Below are 19,698 nucleotides of genomic sequence, written 5' to 3' on the forward strand. Positions count from 1 at the left end.
CCATTTCTGTGTCCATCACCATACCTTGTAATCAACATTTTTGGAACGAGCATATACATCCCACAAGCAGACTAACAATTTTGCTGGGTGGAAGAGCTGCTCATTTACATTCTGGTCCGCTGCAGTATCCAACTCCCTCTTGGGGTGAATGACTAAAGCCAGCACGACACAACACGTCCATACTCACTGAAAAACATTGTTTCATTGAGTCTTGAGCAGTGGGTTCATTATTTGCATTAGATATTTGTTAAAATCTAAGTTGTTGTTTTGTTTTGTTTTGTTTTGTTATCTTGCAACAGGAATGGACTTTAACTTTTTTTTTATGTCAAGTACAAAACATATTGTTGCAGTTTTATACTCTTTCATTATGTAGGCATGAAAGTAAGACCTGTCAGGTCTGCATGCAGGTCAGTGCAAACAACTGCAGGAGAACAAGTGGAGAAGACAAAATAACGATGTCGCTTAAACAGATTGAACTTTTTCTGAGTTTTCAGAATTGGTTCTGTGTACTTAGTAGTTACAAGGAACTCTCATGTGCTTTCACTTTTCACTTTTTAGAAAACATCACGACCCTTATTTTTGGCATCTTTTCACCGTAATTAACCTGTCAATGTGTGAAATTTTCAGAATTTGCATAAAACAAAAGTCATGATGTCATTTTTAGATAAAACCGATTTTCTTTCTTTCTTTTTTTTTTGAAAGTTTAGTAAACTTTGAAGAGCACTATAAACAGCAACAACCTTGAGAATGTGTTCTAAACATGTGCACTCAACAAGTGACCTCACTCCGACCGTGTCATCTTCAGATTTTTGGTAAATAGTTGGCATTCGTGGATTAGTTCGATATGCCAGGCATTTACATTTTGGCAGCTGTAAGAGCAGCTGAGGGACTGAGGAGAATGGGAAAGAAAGATGGAGTGCATCTACTCTCTCGCATCGTATGAAAACACCAAGTCAGTGAGACCTATTAACATCCTGCTGCTTTAGTACTTTGTGGGAACACGATTGATGGTTGTGCGGATCACATGTCTGTGGTAGCACTTGTCTCACTGTTGTGCATTGTTTATGGCTCCTTACGTTGTATTTCTCAGTGCTGGCTTTTACCATGTCACAGACAATTGCGTATATGACACAATGGAAACTTTTGGTAATACATAAGTACCATTGGCTCTGGGAAACTGAGGACTGCACATTTGTTCCAGTGAAAAGCTGCTTCTTTCCAGCTCAGCGAGTGTGCCAGCATGACAAAAACGGTTCGGCTTCTGGGAGTTCACATCAATGATTTGCTGGCAGTTGCTTCTTTGAGCTTTTTTCAGCTGATATACTGCACTTTGAGCGAACATATTTTATTTTATAGATGACCAAAGTGGATGGTCCACAAACATGAAACTGTCGTAATTCATGACCCTCTGCAGAGCTCTTTATCCGTATGCTATGGCTGATTTTGCACCTTTGTCTTGGCTTTCAACAAATGTAGCAAATGTTTCATGGAGCTTGACAACTTTGTTGCCAAGAAAACGTCCACGAAGTCTGCTTAAGATATATTTTTACCCATTAATCTATGTAGAAGGAGGCAAAAGTAGTTTAAACACATCAGCCTATTTATTTTGAAAGAGAAAATGTGTCTGAAAGCTTTGAGAAGAAGTAGAGGGTTGAGCCCCACTTGACCTTGTAGGATAGATTTTCTTTCTTTCTTTGATTCTTAAGCTGATAAGGATCTTCCTGATTAATTGTGGTTCTGATGCTTCACAAAACAAAGGTTGTATTTTACAGTCAGAAAAAAAAAGGCTGGTAAATGTTATCAATTTCAGCTTGCGCTCACACCACCTACCAGATTATCCAATTCAGATAAGATTCTGACTCGGTAACTGTAGTAACCCGAGTGGTGAACTTGTATCAATAAGAAACTCAGAACTTTGCTCTTTTACTAACAAGTAACAAAATGGGGCACAGCCCTCTCACCAAGCAGTGATCTAACATTGACTCTACAACACTTCTCCCCCTCTAAGTGCAAACATATAAAGGCACAAAATAGAACACTGACTTGTTACCTCAGTGGTTAGAAAGTACCAAAGCATATATACATATATATATATATATGTAATCATTGAACTGCATTTTCTTTTTCTTAACCAAAAACAAAACCACTGTATATTGTTTGCAAAACAGTTTTGAACCTTCTTTTCTATTGCTTGTATATTACAGTTCAACATGTCAGTCTATTTGGAGGCTTGTGTTGTCTCTTTGATCTACTTGTGGAGTGGGAGCATGCGCAGGTGGAGTAGCCGGCACAGACAGTCCATCAGGTGTCACATTTTTTGCTCTGACAGTCCCTCGTGTGACACGTCAGGGTGCTCTGGTGTCACTGGCACCTCTTCTCCGGAGCTTCTCACTCTGTCCTCGTGTGAAGCACACTGAGGGCCCTTCCCTCCCATGTCATGGCGGACACGCCGGTGATCCTGGTGCCTGCAAACCTGCCTACCATCAGGCAAGTCCACTACAGCAGACACTGGACCTGTCCGGCGTTGGTGACTCCTGGCAACCAGGGAAAACCTATGGCAAAGTTTTTATCATAGACACAGTCCTTTAAAATGCTTTAAAAAGCCTCCTACTGAGTCTGCTGCCACTTCCATGACTGTCTCTGTGCAGGATCTGGTAGAGTGGGGTGAGTACAGTAGAAAACTTCCCGTAGTAGTTCACTAAGCCCAGGAACGACCTGAGCTCCGCTACGTTCTTTGGATTTGGGCCCAAAATTTGGGGCCAAAATTTGGCCAAAATCCGGTGGCCCAGCTATGTGACACTTGGAGCTTGAAAATCACACTTACTGTGCGTCAGACATTCTTCTCAACACATGATCGAGATTTTGCAAGTGGTCCCCTTCAGTTCTACCTGTGACCAGGATATCGTCCAGGTAGACGGCAACATGGTGAATGTTTTGAAGCAGATTGTCCATAGTACGCTGGAAAATAGCTGGACTGGATTCAACACCGAACACCAGGCGGCTGTACTTGAATAGTCCTTTGTGTGTGTTCATAGTTACATATTGTTTAGATTCTTCGTCCAGCAGCAGCTGCTGATAGGTGTGACTCATATCCAGCTTCGTGAATGTTTTGCCACCGGCCAACATGGCAAACAGGTCCTCTACCCGAGGCAGGGGATAGGTGTCGAGCTGATTAATTGTCAATTTCCTGACCATTATCACCCAATATTGGTAAAGGCCTTTGTTGCTAAAACTGGTACATGCATTATATAGAGAGCCTTTTTTAAATCTATTTATTTATTTTCATCAAGGCTTTGACGCAATATGTTGGTTTCCTTAGAGAAGCAACAATTGTTTTTGTTTTACTGGTTTTGTATACATTGGACTATTTTGAAATGAGTTATTGTACAGGTTATTTAATCCAGGAAGTGTCGAGTTAGATCAAGTTCAGTTTCAGTTCAGCTAAAGCTACGTACCAATTGACCATACGCTCACATGGAAGCATCCTGAGCATTCTCATGTCTATTTTGAATTTTTACTCTCAAAGCTGGGGGATTTTCAACTTTCCATCAGCAAATCAAATTGCAACTACGCAGCAAGAGCTGCTCAAAGTACGCAACATATTTTGTGTAGCAAAAACAAGAGAATGTAATTGATTGTTCATGGTGTGACCTGATAGCAGTATGCTGCTGTGTGAAAATACTGCTGGTGTGTAAAATGTGTACATCTATTGGTAAAAGTTAATTATTTCTGCTTTTACATGTTAGCTCTGCGACACTGTGGTGCAGGCTGGTTTCCTTCTCTTATTAAGGAATCATTGGGTTTATCAGTGAAAAACTGTCATCCAGACATTTCCAGGGTGTGCCCCAAATCATTCGCCTGTTAACAGTTGGGATAGGCTCCAGCAGACGCCTGATTAGGACTGACGTTGGAACAGGTAATGGATGGATGCACTGCCATCCATCACCTACTTGGTCATGTTCTCTGAAGGCACACCTGGGCTGTCACTGAGGGAGATGGGAAGGTTGGCAACAGGACTGGCTGTCCATCCATCCCAAATCAGACAGGCAACCATGCATGTGCACTCAACAGATAATGTAGGAGTATGAAAAATCCACAGGAGTGCAAGGAGCAAAGGCACTGTAAAATTGCCCCCAGGTAGGACTCAAATCAGCAGTCTTTATGCATTTGTGCTATACACAAAAAATAGGGTTAGGGTTAGCCTAATTAAAGCTCTTGTCCCCGGATTAGGTCAAATCAATATATTAATAATAATATTAATACTGACAGGTTTGGAAAAAAGAATGAAGAATGTTCACCAATCTTCACTGTTAGCGGTAAAAGTGGCATCAAATCCAAGTCCCCGACAGTCGCCTTTTTTGTCTGTAAATCTTGAGAAATATGAGCTCATATGTTAAAAACCAGACACAGTTGACATAAGAATGTGAAATCTGAGGCAATATATGTGCATGGTTGGCCTGATATATTTATTACATCTAATAATTAATGTATATTTTGCAAGGAAATTAGTGTCAGGCATCACCCCAAACTTATTACCCTCTAGTAATGACCTACTTGGAAAAGTAAATGATTGATACGTATAATTTGGATAGAAATGGCTCCAAGTTAAACATGCTATTACCTCAGCCAGCCTGAAAATGTTGTTCTAAGAAGCCAAACTGTTCTGTAAGTTAATATGTGCATGGATAACCATTTACAGACCAAACAAGGTTATGCACATTTAAAATGTTGCTGTCTCGATGCCATAACTGCAAAACTGCAATAAATGTAGGGCATCTTCCTAAAAATCCACAAATTTTAGATCTTTGATGCTACCTAATACAATGTAAGCAAATGTTTTTCCAATCAATTCCTAAATTAACTTTACTCCAGATTTCAGGATCACTAAAACTATTTCTTTGATCCGTTTTGTTGCTTCATATCGTCCTCCACTGACATGAAACATCTGTTTCCCAGTCCCACTTCCCCACACACACCTTTTTTTCCCCGTACAGAAGCATCCTTATGTCAGGTGATGTTTAATCCCCCAAGGTGCTGCCCCAGTACCTTTAGAGATCGCATCATGGATTTCAAAAGAAAATCATGGGATCCAAGTTGTGAGCCCACATGTGACATTTTGTCTCAAGTGAAGAGATGGAATTATAGGAAATGTCTGATGAAAATGAAGTTTGACAGAAATGCTGAGAGTCATTCTGATTCAGAGGGTTTTTTTATCAAATCATACGGTGATACTTTTCATTTTCGACAGCATCAGCGTTGTGTTTTGGCTACACACAGAACACCGCACGCTTGTGCAGAACATACATGATATCAAATCAGCCTTTGCATAGCGCAGTATGTTCCCGGACCCTTTAATGCGACTCTCTGTCTGAGAGCAGACCACGTTTGTTAGAAGAAATGGTTACAGCTCTGGGTATAAAGTGAACCTCCCTCGTCACGTACAGAGCTGTGTGGTTCAGTTGATGAAAAAGAAGAAAAGAAAAATAAAAGAGAAAGTTCTGTTTTTCTTGCTTCTGCACTAAGTATTAAATTCTGATGATTTGCTCGTGGCACAGGGTCTATCCATCGTACATGATGGTAGGGTACTCGAAATGATGAAATTGAATTGTGGTGAGAGGTGCAGATGGTGAGGCAAGTGAAAATGTGTCCTCCTCAGACTTTCCTAATTGTTTAAGAGGGTTTTTTTTTTTCCTTGAACCCACACTGCTCAGGGTGACTTTTCACAGGAAAGCAAGCTTCTACCTAAATTAATGTCACAGTCCACTGTTGCCTCCACGTAGGTGTTGCTGTCAGCGTTCAGCCACTCACCATCACCACCATAAAACCTGGCTCCTGCCACTTCATCAGTTTGTTTGAGTGTTTTTTTTTACATTTCAGCCAGTTTATCAGTCTTTTTGGCAGAACCCGATTTTAATTGTGTGTCCTGTCTTTCAGATGATCTAACTAATGAGGTTCTCCGGTCTCCTTCAGTCCAACATATTAACAAAGACTTCAAACTTCCTCCGGATTATGAGTTTGAGTTCTACAAGTCTTGCTGTGTTCTGCCCGGAATATACTTGCAGTTTGTCCAAACATTTGCATCCTTTTCTGTACACAACCAGCAGCAGTGTTTCTTGGTTTAGTTCTGCGGGGCTCATATGCGTGATACCAGCTGCCTCCACTAGGGGGAAGAGTGTAGCCTAAGTTTCGAAAATAAAACCATAAAACATACAACAGGAAACTTTTGGAAGAGGATGTCACCGTTTTTTTTATTATTGAGCAAATAAAAACGTTGAAAGTTGAAATAGAAACTAGAAAATTAACGACATTGTAATTACAGAATGAATGCAATTTTTTTGTTTCGGTCTTGGCAGGTGAAAACAGCGCTGGGTCCGAGATGGTTGGTAGGACATCAAATCAAAATCAATCATTGTCTGTGTCTCTGATTTTACTGTGAAACCCCAACACTACACTTAACTGTGCTCTGCGAGGTTCGTATGTAGACGATGAATAGACCCGTTGTACCGGATTGTTTCACGCTACACCACCAGGCAGATTCCAGAGTTGCTGAATGGCGCTGAACGCTCGTTTGCCATGAGCTGGTGCCACTAGCGGCCAATGGTATATTGCAGGTCACATATGCACTGTGTATTCTTTGGGGACGTGTACAACAGTCGTGCCAAACAAAAGATACGCGTGGCAGCCATGATGTGTACATGTATGATTTGTTAACTGCAAGTATATTCCAGGCTACAGTCCTACGTAAGAACTACGTTCTGGTAAAGTATTCGTAGCAGGATAGAAATAGTTATTTCTATAGATACTGCCATCTGGTGACCAATTGCTGGAGAGATCCAAGTATAAAAGTGGCAGTATTGGCCCTGGCTTTTCCAAGGTTGCACTCTCTACCACTTCCAGTTGAAGCGTCTGCTCACACCAAAGAGTTGGTTTGCCTCATCTTGCAGGTTCGGACTTCTGTTTGCCAGTGATTAGCCCCCCCCCCCTTTCAGTGTCTGTGTATCCTGATTTTACTATGGTCTCAGCACCGGTAGATGCAGGCTCCTGTGTGTGTGTGTATGTATGCGTGTGTCTGCAACAGCCACAGATGAGTCTGTTAGTTAAGTTGCAACCATTTTAGTGTCAACCCTAATTTGATCTGTTTTTTTATTGTAGTAATAGCGGCTGTAATCACCGCTGTTGGAAACCTTATCGGACAATCGAGTCCCACTGCTGCTCTGTGATACCTGATTTACGTGGGTGTTTTGTTGCCCGCGGCTCTGTCCGGCGTGTCCTTAGCTGCCCCGCTTGCTGCGTGGGTTATTGGTTCAGCTGCATCCCATCCTCATCGCTGCTGCGTCTCACGACCGCTCCGTCTCCGAGTCAGCTGTGACTGGTCCTGGCTGGTGCTAGCCCCCCCACCTCCGCTGTCGGAAAACTGGTCGTTCTGCAGACTGTGGCCCTGAGGGGCTATCGCGCTGGGCCTAACCACGCGCTTCTTTTTACGTGTGAATGTGTGGCGTGTTTGGGATTTCTTTTGTTAAAGAATCGTTTGTCTTATTTTCAGTTGCTGAGGCTCTGGTGGTGGTGCTGCTGATTGGCTGGTGGTTTCCTCTCTGTGCTGTGTTTTTGGGTTAAACCAGGTTTGCTTTGGCACTTATGTCCGGGTCATTTTGGTTTGCTTTTCTTCAGTTTGGTGGATTTCCCCTCCGTCACCGTGCTATTCATCCGGTGTCTCAGCTCTGAGGTAGGTGTATTTTTTTCTCCTGTTTGAATGAAAGACTATTTTTGGTATATTTTAGTTTAATAAGTTTGTTAGTAAAATTTGTATTTTAAAACTTGAACCACGTCTCCTGGCATAGATATAAATGAACTTGCGTTTGTCCTTACTAACGTGGAACTAATTCCCTGGATGGCGTTGTTTGGCATTTTCATTAAATCTTTTTTTCATTCCACACACCATCATCTCACCACATATTCATTAAGAAAACACAGTTCTGGCTGGAAGAGAGAAGTTTCATTTCCAAAAGTCCCCTTAAAAAGCAGTCATTGTAGTACTAGCATTGAGAACAGATCTATTAACGTTTGCCATCTTAAATAGAACATTGTGTCTTCACTCATTCTCGCTTCTAATTACTCGCAAACTTTGGTTAACAATTGACAATGCTCAATACTGCCCCCTCAACTTAAGCATCGCGGTTAAGTACCAAGAGATGGGCATAATCATCACAAGATATGGACAGAAGGCTTCGCATGTATCCGTTTCAAGCGAGTATAAAGGGCCCTAAGAACAGCCTGGCTAAGACTAAGCTAGCTGTGACGAATATAAAGTGACCATGTTTCAGCCGACTTCCCAGGTGTCCTTGTTCCTCCTATATGCAACTTGGCATCTCAAAGTACCAGGAGAAAGTGGCTTCAAAAGCATTCTTCAGTGACATCACAGAGGGTTTGTCCAGTTCTTTTTATATTGTCTATTGTTATTAACTGCACATTGTTATCTATTGTTATTAACTGCACAGACTCCCTCATGATGCCATAGAATATCTGCCTACACCAAAACCGTAGGAGCAGAAGCAACAGAAAAATGTGAAACTAGTAGAAGAAATTTAAGATTAACAAATATCTTAGCTTTATGTTAAACACACCGTAGAGGATGCTGGGAAAATACACCCAAAAACATAACAGTGGTGGCATTTTTTGCAAGAAACTACATTTACTTTCAGGCTCAGTTACAATCATTTTTGGGGTAAAAGTTCTATCATTGTAGCTCTTTTAATCAAATTTTAAAAAAAATGATATTTTTCAAAAGTTGTCTCAAAATAAGAATATAACATTACCTGATACTCTTCCTCCTTTGACCCACATGTATTCACAACAGTTGTCCTTGAGTTAGACTTTAACTTCTTCAACACTTATCTAAATGGATTTTGACTCAAGATCTCCAATAACAATATCCTCGTCAAAGTAAAACCTCTTTGACTTAAACAGCGTATTAAAAGTGCGTGCATATGCAGTTAATTTACGGAGAGCAATTTATATTCCCTGGAAACATTTTGTTCCACTCCTGGAAAAAGCATAGCACTCATACAGAGCAGGGAAAACTGATAGTGAGGCAGTCAGCCCCAACATCTTGGGTTTGCATCACATCTATTGCCATAATTTAGTCTAAATCTGCTTTTTGTAAATATTTAATCAAGACTGCTATAAATTCCCTCACCTCACAGACCGACTATGATTCTGTTTATTTTCCTTATTAAATATGTATCAAACACTGGAAGGCTTTAGTTAATCATAAACTTAATTCTAGCGCAACAGAAAATCAGTATGCTTGCTTTGATTGCAACAGAGGTTGTTTGATGATTGGATCATTTAGCGCAAATTACCGAACCAGCAGGACCTGGTTTCTTCAAAACTCGTGAGTGAGGTCTGTTTGTTGTTGGCACATCAGCCGACCTCCGTTTACGAGAGCGTTGCATCACATACTTTTCAATTCACAAACATCCTGCTCTGTTCTTGCTTGTTTGTCTTGTCTTATGTCTGCACGGAGCTGGAAGAAAAGGGGGAAAGAAAACAAAAAAAACAACTTAAACCTCCCATCTAAGGTCACTTGTACCAGATGTGGTTACTGCAAAGAAGAATAAGATGCCGCCTCTGGTTTGACGTGATACCTAATTTGCCAAATTTGACCAAGTTGACATTAACTGAAGATAGTGCCACATGATTTTTATTAATTATAGGCAGACTTTTTCACTCAGGGGTCCTTTTTTACATTGTTTATTCAAACAAGTAGCTTCCACACTGAATCCAGGCACAAGAGTCTAATTAAAATTGCTCTTCACTATTTCCATCGGAATTATTTAGATGTTTATCTGCATTGTAAAGCTCCATGGGACTTTACTTCCCATTTGTTGAAAGATTTTCTCCCTTCTCCCATATGTTCTGATTTAGCTGCAGAAGGCACGCACAGTCCGACTGAACTCCCGTGAGTAAATGTTAGCCTGATAATGTCTTTGCAGAACCAGGATTCCTGTAGTGAATTATTCCCAGGACACCTCTGCAACAGGTGGAAACAGCTGGATTTGTCCAAATGTGTTTATGTTACCAGGTCATTATGTTTGCTTTGATTGGCTGACAATAATGATGCAACTGTTGGTTTCTATGAATCAATAAGTCAGTCGTTAACAGTTTGTTTTGGTCTCAGTGAAATGCGAGTTATCCCCGTGTGACTTTTGCTTTTGGAGAAATTTGTTTTTGTTTTGTTTCGTTGTCTTCAATATCTTCCTACAAAAGTTGGAATGGGCCAATTTCTTTTTAGTGAGGAAGTGAAACATATAATTATGTTTACAAAAGTGATGTCAACAGGAGGTTATAAAACTGTCTGCTAGTCTTAAAGGGGACCTATTATGAAAAACACGTTTTCTCTTGCTTTAACATATAAAGTGGTCTCCCCTCAGCCTGCCAACTCAGAAAAGGAGGAAAGCAACCAAATTCTGCAGTGTCTGTACAGCCGCCCGGGTGAGCCATCCAGTGTGATGTGGATCTACGAGCCGTTCAGATTCGGCGCATTTTCGCAGAGGGGGAAAAAGTACAAAAAATATTGTACTTAAGTAAAAGTACAGATTTTCTGCTTGAAAATTACTTAAGTAAAAGTAAAAAGTACCCATTAAGAACATTACTTAAGTAAAAGTATAAAAGTACTTCAAATTAAATATAATAAAGTACCAAAAGTACATGGTGTAAAATTTACAAATTACAAAATTCAAAGTACAAAATTATTTTCAAAGGGATTGCAAAGAAATGAAGTCCCAACATTGTCATGCTGTCGAAAGTGGCTTTATTCCAAGAATTTGCTTACAACTCTAAATAATGGTGATATTATTCTGACCCCTTTAGCGTTTGTCTCCATTACCCCATTTTAATTTCTCCCTTTGCTAGTCACTGCTGCTGTACCCCATTGGCCCCGCTGACAGGTACACCAGCAACCCCAGCTGATAAAGGATGAGACTCTTGAACTGATTTAACTTTTAAATGCCAAAACCACCTCAGGAGGGGTGGAATGAAAGAATGGTGCCCATTAGGGGTGTAACAATATATCGTGCCACGAAATTTCGCGATACAAAAACACCACGAAACGCGTCGTGGAGGTGACAAAGTGTATCGCGATATTGGGTTATTAATATTAATCCATTGTGTTGACTAGTAACACGCATCTGACCACGCGTGGCGACCGCGCCTCGACCCGCGGACCAAAATCCTACTACGCTCAGAAGAAAGTAGTACCTTTTTGCGGTCCCGATCACGGGACTCTTGGGGGTTTTGAGCTCTGAACTTTTAAGTCTGGTGTAGAGTTAAGCCTTACCTTATTAAATTAAACCTTTTTCGGGTCGTGAGTAGGATAAACACGGGAAAATTTCTTCCAAGTTGGAGTGTACTTTAATGTCCGCTCAACAGTGTAGGATTTTAGAACATCAACACAGCACCTAGTGCCGTACTGTTGCGTATCACTCCGCCCAATCTAAAACAGACTAATCACTACAGATAAACTGACTAGTGTCATTATAGTCCCTGATTTACATCAGAATATAAAGAATATATTTATAAAATAATGAACCCTGAATTACCAAAATAACCTTCTTAACAAAAATAAATCTCCTCTTACACTTATAAGGTGAGCATGAATCAATCTTTTTTATGATCTAAAATTGTATGTAATTATTTACTTTTATTTATTTATTTGATTTTAGTTTAGATACATAATGCAAACCTGACATTTACTTTTAGTTCAGTTTGTGGAAAATGGTTGGCCTGGCTTTCTCTTTAAAACTTAAACAGTTATAAAGCATTACAAACTGTAACAATAGGGCAAATGCCCTATTGTTACTATTTTGTGTCTTTCAAATAAAATACCATTTTTTCCAGTCATATGTTCCTCATGCAAGGTTGTTAAAAAAATACTGCTATAATATCGTATCGTATTGTTATCGTGACCTCAATATCGTGTATCGTACCGTATCGTGAGATTAGTGTATCGTTACACCCCTAGTGCCCATGGACACTCCCTGGGATGATGATGGTGGAATAGGTGGAAAAACACACAAAAAAACACTACAATTTTTACATATGGCTGTTGATATAAACAACTGAGAAACCATACTGTAACTATAGGAAATAAAGTTTAAATCAAGCATTTGACAATGAATTACTATTGCTTTGCATTAACTTTTTTTAAACCAAATGACAATCTCCACAGAGTGGTATACTGAATTATGAATTATCTTAATCTTTTTTTATCCTTTTAAGCAATAATAATGGATAGGTTACTGTACCTATTCTGTACTGTATTTTTAACTAACACGTAGGCTAGAATTATGAATGAATGAATGAATGAAATGAATGAATGAATGAATGAATGAATGAATGAATGAATGAATGAATGAATGAATGAATCAATGAATCAATGAATCAATGAATCAATGAATGAAAATATATTTATTTCGGCCGGGTCATTCAGAATTTAGACACCAACAGAAAGCATTAGTTCACATAATAAAGAGACCTAACCGAAAAGGAATAGGCTGAAGCTATTGCTTATTTACGCCTACCCTTCTCACATGATCAACTTATTCAGATCGCAACATACAAAACATCGTACAAAAAAATCATATTGTTTACACAATCCCGAACATAATTCCGTAATAGTATCATCTACTGGATCCCTCATATTTTTCAAACACATTAAACTTAAACAAACGTTTGAATGCATGAATCGACTGGCACATCTTCAATTTTTCATCAAATGCATTCCATATATTACACCCCTTACAGCAGGGGTGTCCAAAGTTGGTCCTCGAGGGCCGCTGTCCTGCATGTTTTAGATGTGTCCCTTTTTTTATCAAACCGTGATACAAGGAGCTTGGTCATCAACAGAACTATCCAGACTTTAATGACAAGGTGGTGGCAACTGTTAATTAGAATCAGGTGTGTTGATGCAGGAAACAACTAAAACATGCAGGACACCGGCCCTCGAGGACCGACTTTGGACACCCCTGCCTTACAGTAATACATTGATCTTTTATTTCATCTTTTTATTCATTATTTATGAACGATCTAAACCCATCCATTTTCAAACCTTGCAATGTAATTTATGCTTGAATGTGCGCAAACTGGCTGTTTATCTGTCTACTGTTAAGGTTCAACAGCAGTTGGTTCTCAAAATTGTGAGAATCTAGCCGTGCTCTGGGCTGAAGACCTGTCCTGCGGTGCTTAACAGTCGTTCACAGGCTGCAGAGGCAGGTAGAGGTGTGGTGAGCTTGACAGACAACTTGCAGAGAGCGGGGTACGACTTCGGTGCAGTCATTTGATCTGCTGAAAGGGCCAGGAGGTATCCATCCAGTTGTATGGCGCTGTCTTGGTTCACATTAGAACTCGTAAGGCCCGCAAAGAAGTCTCCGTCATCAGATGAACTGGCACTGGCGACATCCGTCAGCGAAGGAGCCCCCAGGTGCTCCTTGATATAGTCCATTCCTGAAATACAGGGAAGGTGAAATACCATTAGTACAGCTGAAATACCAAAAATAATATAATGGACATTATTGTGGCAGATCAAAAGATTGATATATAACAACAAAAAAGTGGCTTTATTGAGTCATTTATTTATTTTTTCAACAGACTTGAACGGATGCAGTCCTAGCCATTTACATCCACTTGGCAAGATAATTCACCAGCCTCTCTGTTGCAGACTTGCGCATGGGTGTGGTGCTCTCCTCGAGTTTAGTTTGGAGAAGAACGTTGGTGCTAAGATTAGCTCGCGACCGGGTGCTTTTATGTGGTAGCTAAACTTGAGCTGCTTCGGTGGTGAGCAAAGTCCTTTCCACAAAGAACACATATCACTCTACCTTTATCAATGGTGGCGTTTTAGAAATGTAAATTCCCCATTCACTGGACCAACAACTTTCACATGCTCCTCCATTTTCACTTCTCTTCTCTGCTACCCCCCCATGCCTGTCCAGCTACAATGGGAGTCTACCAGCGTTGCCAAACACGCCCAAACACATTGGCCACGGTTACATGATGTTTTTTAATTCAGAATTAATTATTCAGAGTTAAATCATTCAGAATTAAACTATTTTCCTTCGAGTTTACATGGAAATAGTAAATTGAGGTTTACATGGAAAAACAAGTTTGATCGGCTTTATCCAATTCCGCTTAAGGTCTGGGAGTTGGGAAGGGTTCTGGTTGGATAGGGGGGCGGACCGGAAATTATGTCTACCGGAAGAAAAACAAACTTACAATGCTACAACTTTGAAAAGCTCACAATTTTTATGTTTCCTGCCATCTGTTCTTTTAATTATTTCCAGGTCCTGGAAGCTATTTATTAAATAAATCGTCTCTGCTCTTGACCACCGTTTACTGCGTTCTGCCATCTTGAAACTGTTTAGAAACAAGCCCAGTGCGGAATATAAGCGTCATGGCGACAGACGGGCAAGGGAACGAGCATGCGCAGAAAGACCGGAATTAATTTAAAGCGGAATGAATGTATACATGATCGCGGAATTATTCTATTCAGATTTAAAATTGGAATAAACCAGCCACTTATTTTGGAATTAAGTTTAATTTGGAATGGCCATTTTCATTCGGAATTAGGTGTTTACATGGAAATTTTTACTGATTTTAAATCGGATTTAATTTTAGTTCTGAATTAAAAAGGAATTAAACTTCCCATGTAAACACACTCAGTGACAGCCAATCAGTGTCCACTTCAAGATGTGACTGACCATTGTTTTCCACCCACAACTCAAGCACAAGAAGCCCACCGCACAAACACAGATTTCAAAATAAAGTCAACTCGCAGACAGAAAAAGTAAAGTTAGAGATTAAAAAATAGATTAAGCGATTAAAAAACATAATGCGCTAAATATACCTGTAATTAATTAATCGCAATTAACACGCTAATTTGACACCCCTAGCTAAAACAGACTTGTTGTGTCAGCCTTTGGTCGCTGAAACAGTGTTTACGTTTCACTTCTTTGCTCAGCGTTGTCTTCAGAAAACCCAAAACGTTTCCAAAAGATAGATGCTGAATTTTTCTGTTATAAATTGCTGGAGTTCTTCTTCATATTGTGGACTAAATAGGGCGAGTCATGTGACTACGCATCCACTGTTATGTTTAAAAACACATTACTTAAAATCATTTAAGGAGTCTGGAGGAATGTCAGTGCATAAATACAAAGGGTGTAAGCTTGAGTTGGAAACCTGTGATCTCGGATCCCTCAGGCGGCACAGCATCAACAATCATCATTCACCAGCAGCTGATATAAGCGGAGGAGCGAGGGGCTACTGTGGAAAACCTTTGTCAGGTGCTACAACGCAGAGCTTCAGTCCCAAATTTTGCTGAAAACTTAAAACAAAAAACTTAAAACAAAAAAAAAAAGATTGTGTTAATCTTATCCAGAGACATCTGGGATCCCATAGCTAAAAAATGTGTATAGATTTTTTTCTTTTTTTAAAAGGACGATCCAGACTGTTATCATAAAAACGGTACGTGCTTTTGTACCTATAGCACCTTTTTAGTCTTCTCCAAACTCTACAAAAGGATCTAGATTCACTATTCATTCATAGAGTAACTGTCTACAGCAGCACTTTGATTTTACAAACAGACTCTAATGAGCACTTTGGGCTGCCATGCAGGGTTCAGTGTCCTCGACTCTTTGACGTGGTCCACCCACTACCCAACAATACCCAAACCCATGTTCTGTGATGGTATGGGGTTGTAGGCCTACCAGTATTCATGGTAAAAGCTCATTTCAGTTTCTGTGATGGCGGCATTAATTCAGTAAAGTACGTGGAATTGTTGGAAACATACGCTGCCTTCATGGCCACATCTTTTCCTGGACATTCAAGCATTTCTCAAGAAGAAACTGTACAACCACGTTCATCACACATAATAAAGGGATAGCTGAGGAAGAAGAGTGCGTGGGTACTGGACTGGTTTGCCTGCAGTCCTGATCCATCACCATGTGTGCACAATTTTGAAACTGTGCAAAAAAACTGTATTAACAAATAAAATTAAGCTGATGAGAAGAGCATATTAAAGATTTTGGGTTCATACCATCTGTGATGAAGTGCATGAATCTAAATCCCTAACCCTAATTCATTTTTCCACACCATCTCAACTTTTTGTTCCTGATATGTACTTTCATTAGTAAATATTTTATCAAAACCACATTATCCATAAAGGAGTAGTTACTGGCCTGGCCACAATAAAAGTTGGTTCATGTTGGTTAAATCTTGCTCATGTCTGGTCTGCAATGTTTCTCTGGTCACCGGTGGGACCTGCTCTGCTTTGTCTGTAAAGTGTGTTCTCATGGCCAACGAGGGATCATTAAGCATTAATGGCTCCACTGAATAAATGTGTGCCCTTTAGCTCCCTTCCACCTCTTTTGATTCTCAGCTGATGTGACTTGAGCCGTTGCTGCGCTTTCCTGACTGAAAGCCAAACTTCCCAGCCAAGCAAATGATGAGAAACAGGCTAATACTTTCCAGATGTTCTAACCAATAGCCCTCATTTATCTACTACGGAGTCCCGAGAAAAAGAACCCACTGTGATTTTCTGATTTCCTCTCCCCCTAAAGCAGCAGGCCTTTTCGCCAGTGTCCTCTACTGATGGTAAAATATACAGCCATGTTTGTGGCCTCGTTCACTGACCCACTGGATGCCTCATAAAATGATGTAACACCACCACCTTTCCAGTCTACCGTATTTAATTTTACAGCTACCACTGGATAATGTTTACATATCAACATAAGGAATGACAAAAAAACCGCAAGGGCCAGACTGGACCTTTTTACTGCACGAAAGAAATATTGTTTGAAGCTCAGCAGTGAAGCGCACATTTTGTTATTGAAAAGGAAACCTTGATTTTATTTCTTGTACTCCAGCAGTTTCAAACATGTGCTCAGATATACCGAGCTGTGTTTTTCTTCTGTCATGCAAGTGCGCGTGACATAGTTCTTCTTTTAAAATAAGCTCGGACTGCTGGTTTTAATGTGGTTAAAACTTTATACCCCAAGTTCAATGGAGGGTTGAGATAAATCCTGAATGCTTTTGAATAATAAATTCTGGCTTACTTAAATACACTGCTTCATGCAAGCATGATTGAAATGCAACATCAGGTCTTCTTCACACTTGACCTGACGCTCATCTTCGGTGATTTAGCCTTATATGGGCAGCTCTAACTTCAGATGTGAATGCACCCAAAATAAATTGAGATTTAGTTGTTCAGGTTACAATTGAAGGTGGTCTGGGCCGTGGTCCTCTGAGAGCCTGCATGCATGTACCTCCTGGGCAGAACTGCGCACTGAACAGATGTGACTCCTGCTGGTGAAAAACAACAATGCATTTGCTCAGGTAGTTGCTCCTTATACGAGTGCAACTGGGAATTAAGTGGTGTTTCTGTCTCATGTTAGGTCACAGCTCTTTTATGAACTGTTCAGGTCTGGTTTTTGTGATTCTGGGGCTGTGTAGGTGTGGAGGGATGCAGGCAGTTTGAAACGGGGCCCATTCAGAGCTTGTTTGTCTTCAAATCAAAGACGTAAAAATAAATAAATAAAAGTAAGTACGTACATATTTGATATGCCAACACACCAGGGGTTGGAGATGTGAAGTGGGAATGAAGTCTGAACAGGGCCTAAGAGGAGTATGGGGTCCACCACATACCTTATTCAAAAATCAACAGGCTTTAAAACGGGCTCCGACACTTGAATCTCATAAACAGCCAGTTTGTGCAGATATGCTCCAATTTGGATGCTAATCAAAGGCGACCAGAAAAAAGCAAAGACACGTCGTCCAGGGGAATGGGACTCCTGCTGACTTAATTACCTATATCTGCATTCTCATTAATTTATTCTGCATTTCTGTTTCCACTCATTCAATATTTATGTCTTACACACAGTCTCACTTATTTAATGTTACAAAGGTCAAGTTGGTCACATTGTGTTGAAGGTCAAACAGAAACTTCTGCTTGACATTCTTTTGAACATCAACCACGATTACAACCTGTGTAGAAAAAATAAACAACAACACCAATAATAATGATAAATAAATAGATAGAATAATAAGTCTCAATATTTTCTAGAAAGCATTAATTGTTGGAAGTTTACTAATATGCTATTTTCTGGTAAATATTCAGTCATTTTGAATTTGTTGCCAGCAACCTGCCTCAAATGTTTTGAAATGTACCACAAAAGGCTGGAATTAAGGATGGGATGGGAGTTTAATTAGCAACAGGTTAATGTTATGATATGGGTATAAAAAATCATCTCATAAGACTAGACTATCCTGTAAGTAAAGATGATTAGCTGTGAAATTGTGTTTTAATTATAGAATAATGCTTTTCAGAGTAAAATTATGATTTTGAATACATCACCGTCTACATGAGATCAACATAATATTTTGAGAATCTGGAGAAATGTCTATCATGTAAATTATTGCATGCATTTAGGGAAACTTCAGCTGAAGAACGAAACTTTGCCTCCATAAATGGAGGTAAAGCTTTATAATGCAGTGAAAAACTATATGTAAACATCCAGAAATTGTGTGACCTAACCAACATTTGTCATTAGATCATTGAAATGATTATTCAGATGTAAAGCTGTTATGTAATGAATAATGATTAAGTAGTTTTATAGCAGGACTACATTTTATTGATGAGGCCAAAAACAGATGGAAAATAGATTTTGATTACTTTAGATTCCCAGATTACTTCACATCCACTGCTGCCAGACACATGTAAGTGCACAAAAAACCACTGAAAAACTTTCTTGTGAAAGAATAAAAAAGGTTTTTGCGATGTTTTTTTTTTACAGGCTTTTCTTTTTGCGATATTTAGTATTTTTGTGCAAATCTAGGTGTAATGGAAATGCAACTAAATGGATCTTTTTCATGGAAGGCTTTGGATATTTCAGCAAAAAAATCCTAAATAGCGCATCCATTACGACAGACTTGCTGTGTTGTAGAAGACTGAAGATATTGATCCGACCTGCTTACAGTTCAGACTTTTCATCAAAAGTGTAATGGCATCGTCTGGACGTCAAGAAATAGCCACAAAAAATGAGCTGTAGGCACAGTAATTTCAGTCTGATGCGAATGACAGGAGATGTAATCCAGTTTAGAAACCTTTAATGAACAAAAAAGCTTTGCATTACAATGTGTCACACGGTAGAAAAAACTATATGCTCCCGTTCCTAATGCAGCTCTCAGCTCAACTCTGCAACAAGTGACATCATCACTCGCTAAATTAAAGGGAGGTTATGTAAGCAACATTCAATATACAAGAACAATATGCATTGTACATCTTAAACATGACTATAAATTATGAACTCTGAATTTTAAATAAAAAATAAAATAATATTCTCACATTATGGCTCTTACAAAAAGAATACCAAAGAGACTCTTAAGCAGCTCAAATTCTGAGTCATACCCGAATGGGACAACAATCATCTCACAATACTCCTACTCTTCTGAACCAACAAAAATTATGAAGCTGGTATTTAGTTTTCCATGTGTTCCGTTTTGACTCCAAGCTTGTGGCAGCCACAAGTTGATCTTGGTTCAAATCCCTCCGAAGGACTGGAGGAGGACTGACGCAAAGTGACTGGTTTTCATAGAGAATTATTGATTTCTAAAATGTTATAAACCATGCAACATTTTAGAAATGCAGGTTCT

Source organism: Cololabis saira, chromosome 5 (assembly GCF_033807715.1).
Source record: "Cololabis saira isolate AMF1-May2022 chromosome 5, fColSai1.1, whole genome shotgun sequence".
Taxonomy (NCBI): Eukaryota; Metazoa; Chordata; class Actinopteri; order Beloniformes; family Belonidae; genus Cololabis; species Cololabis saira.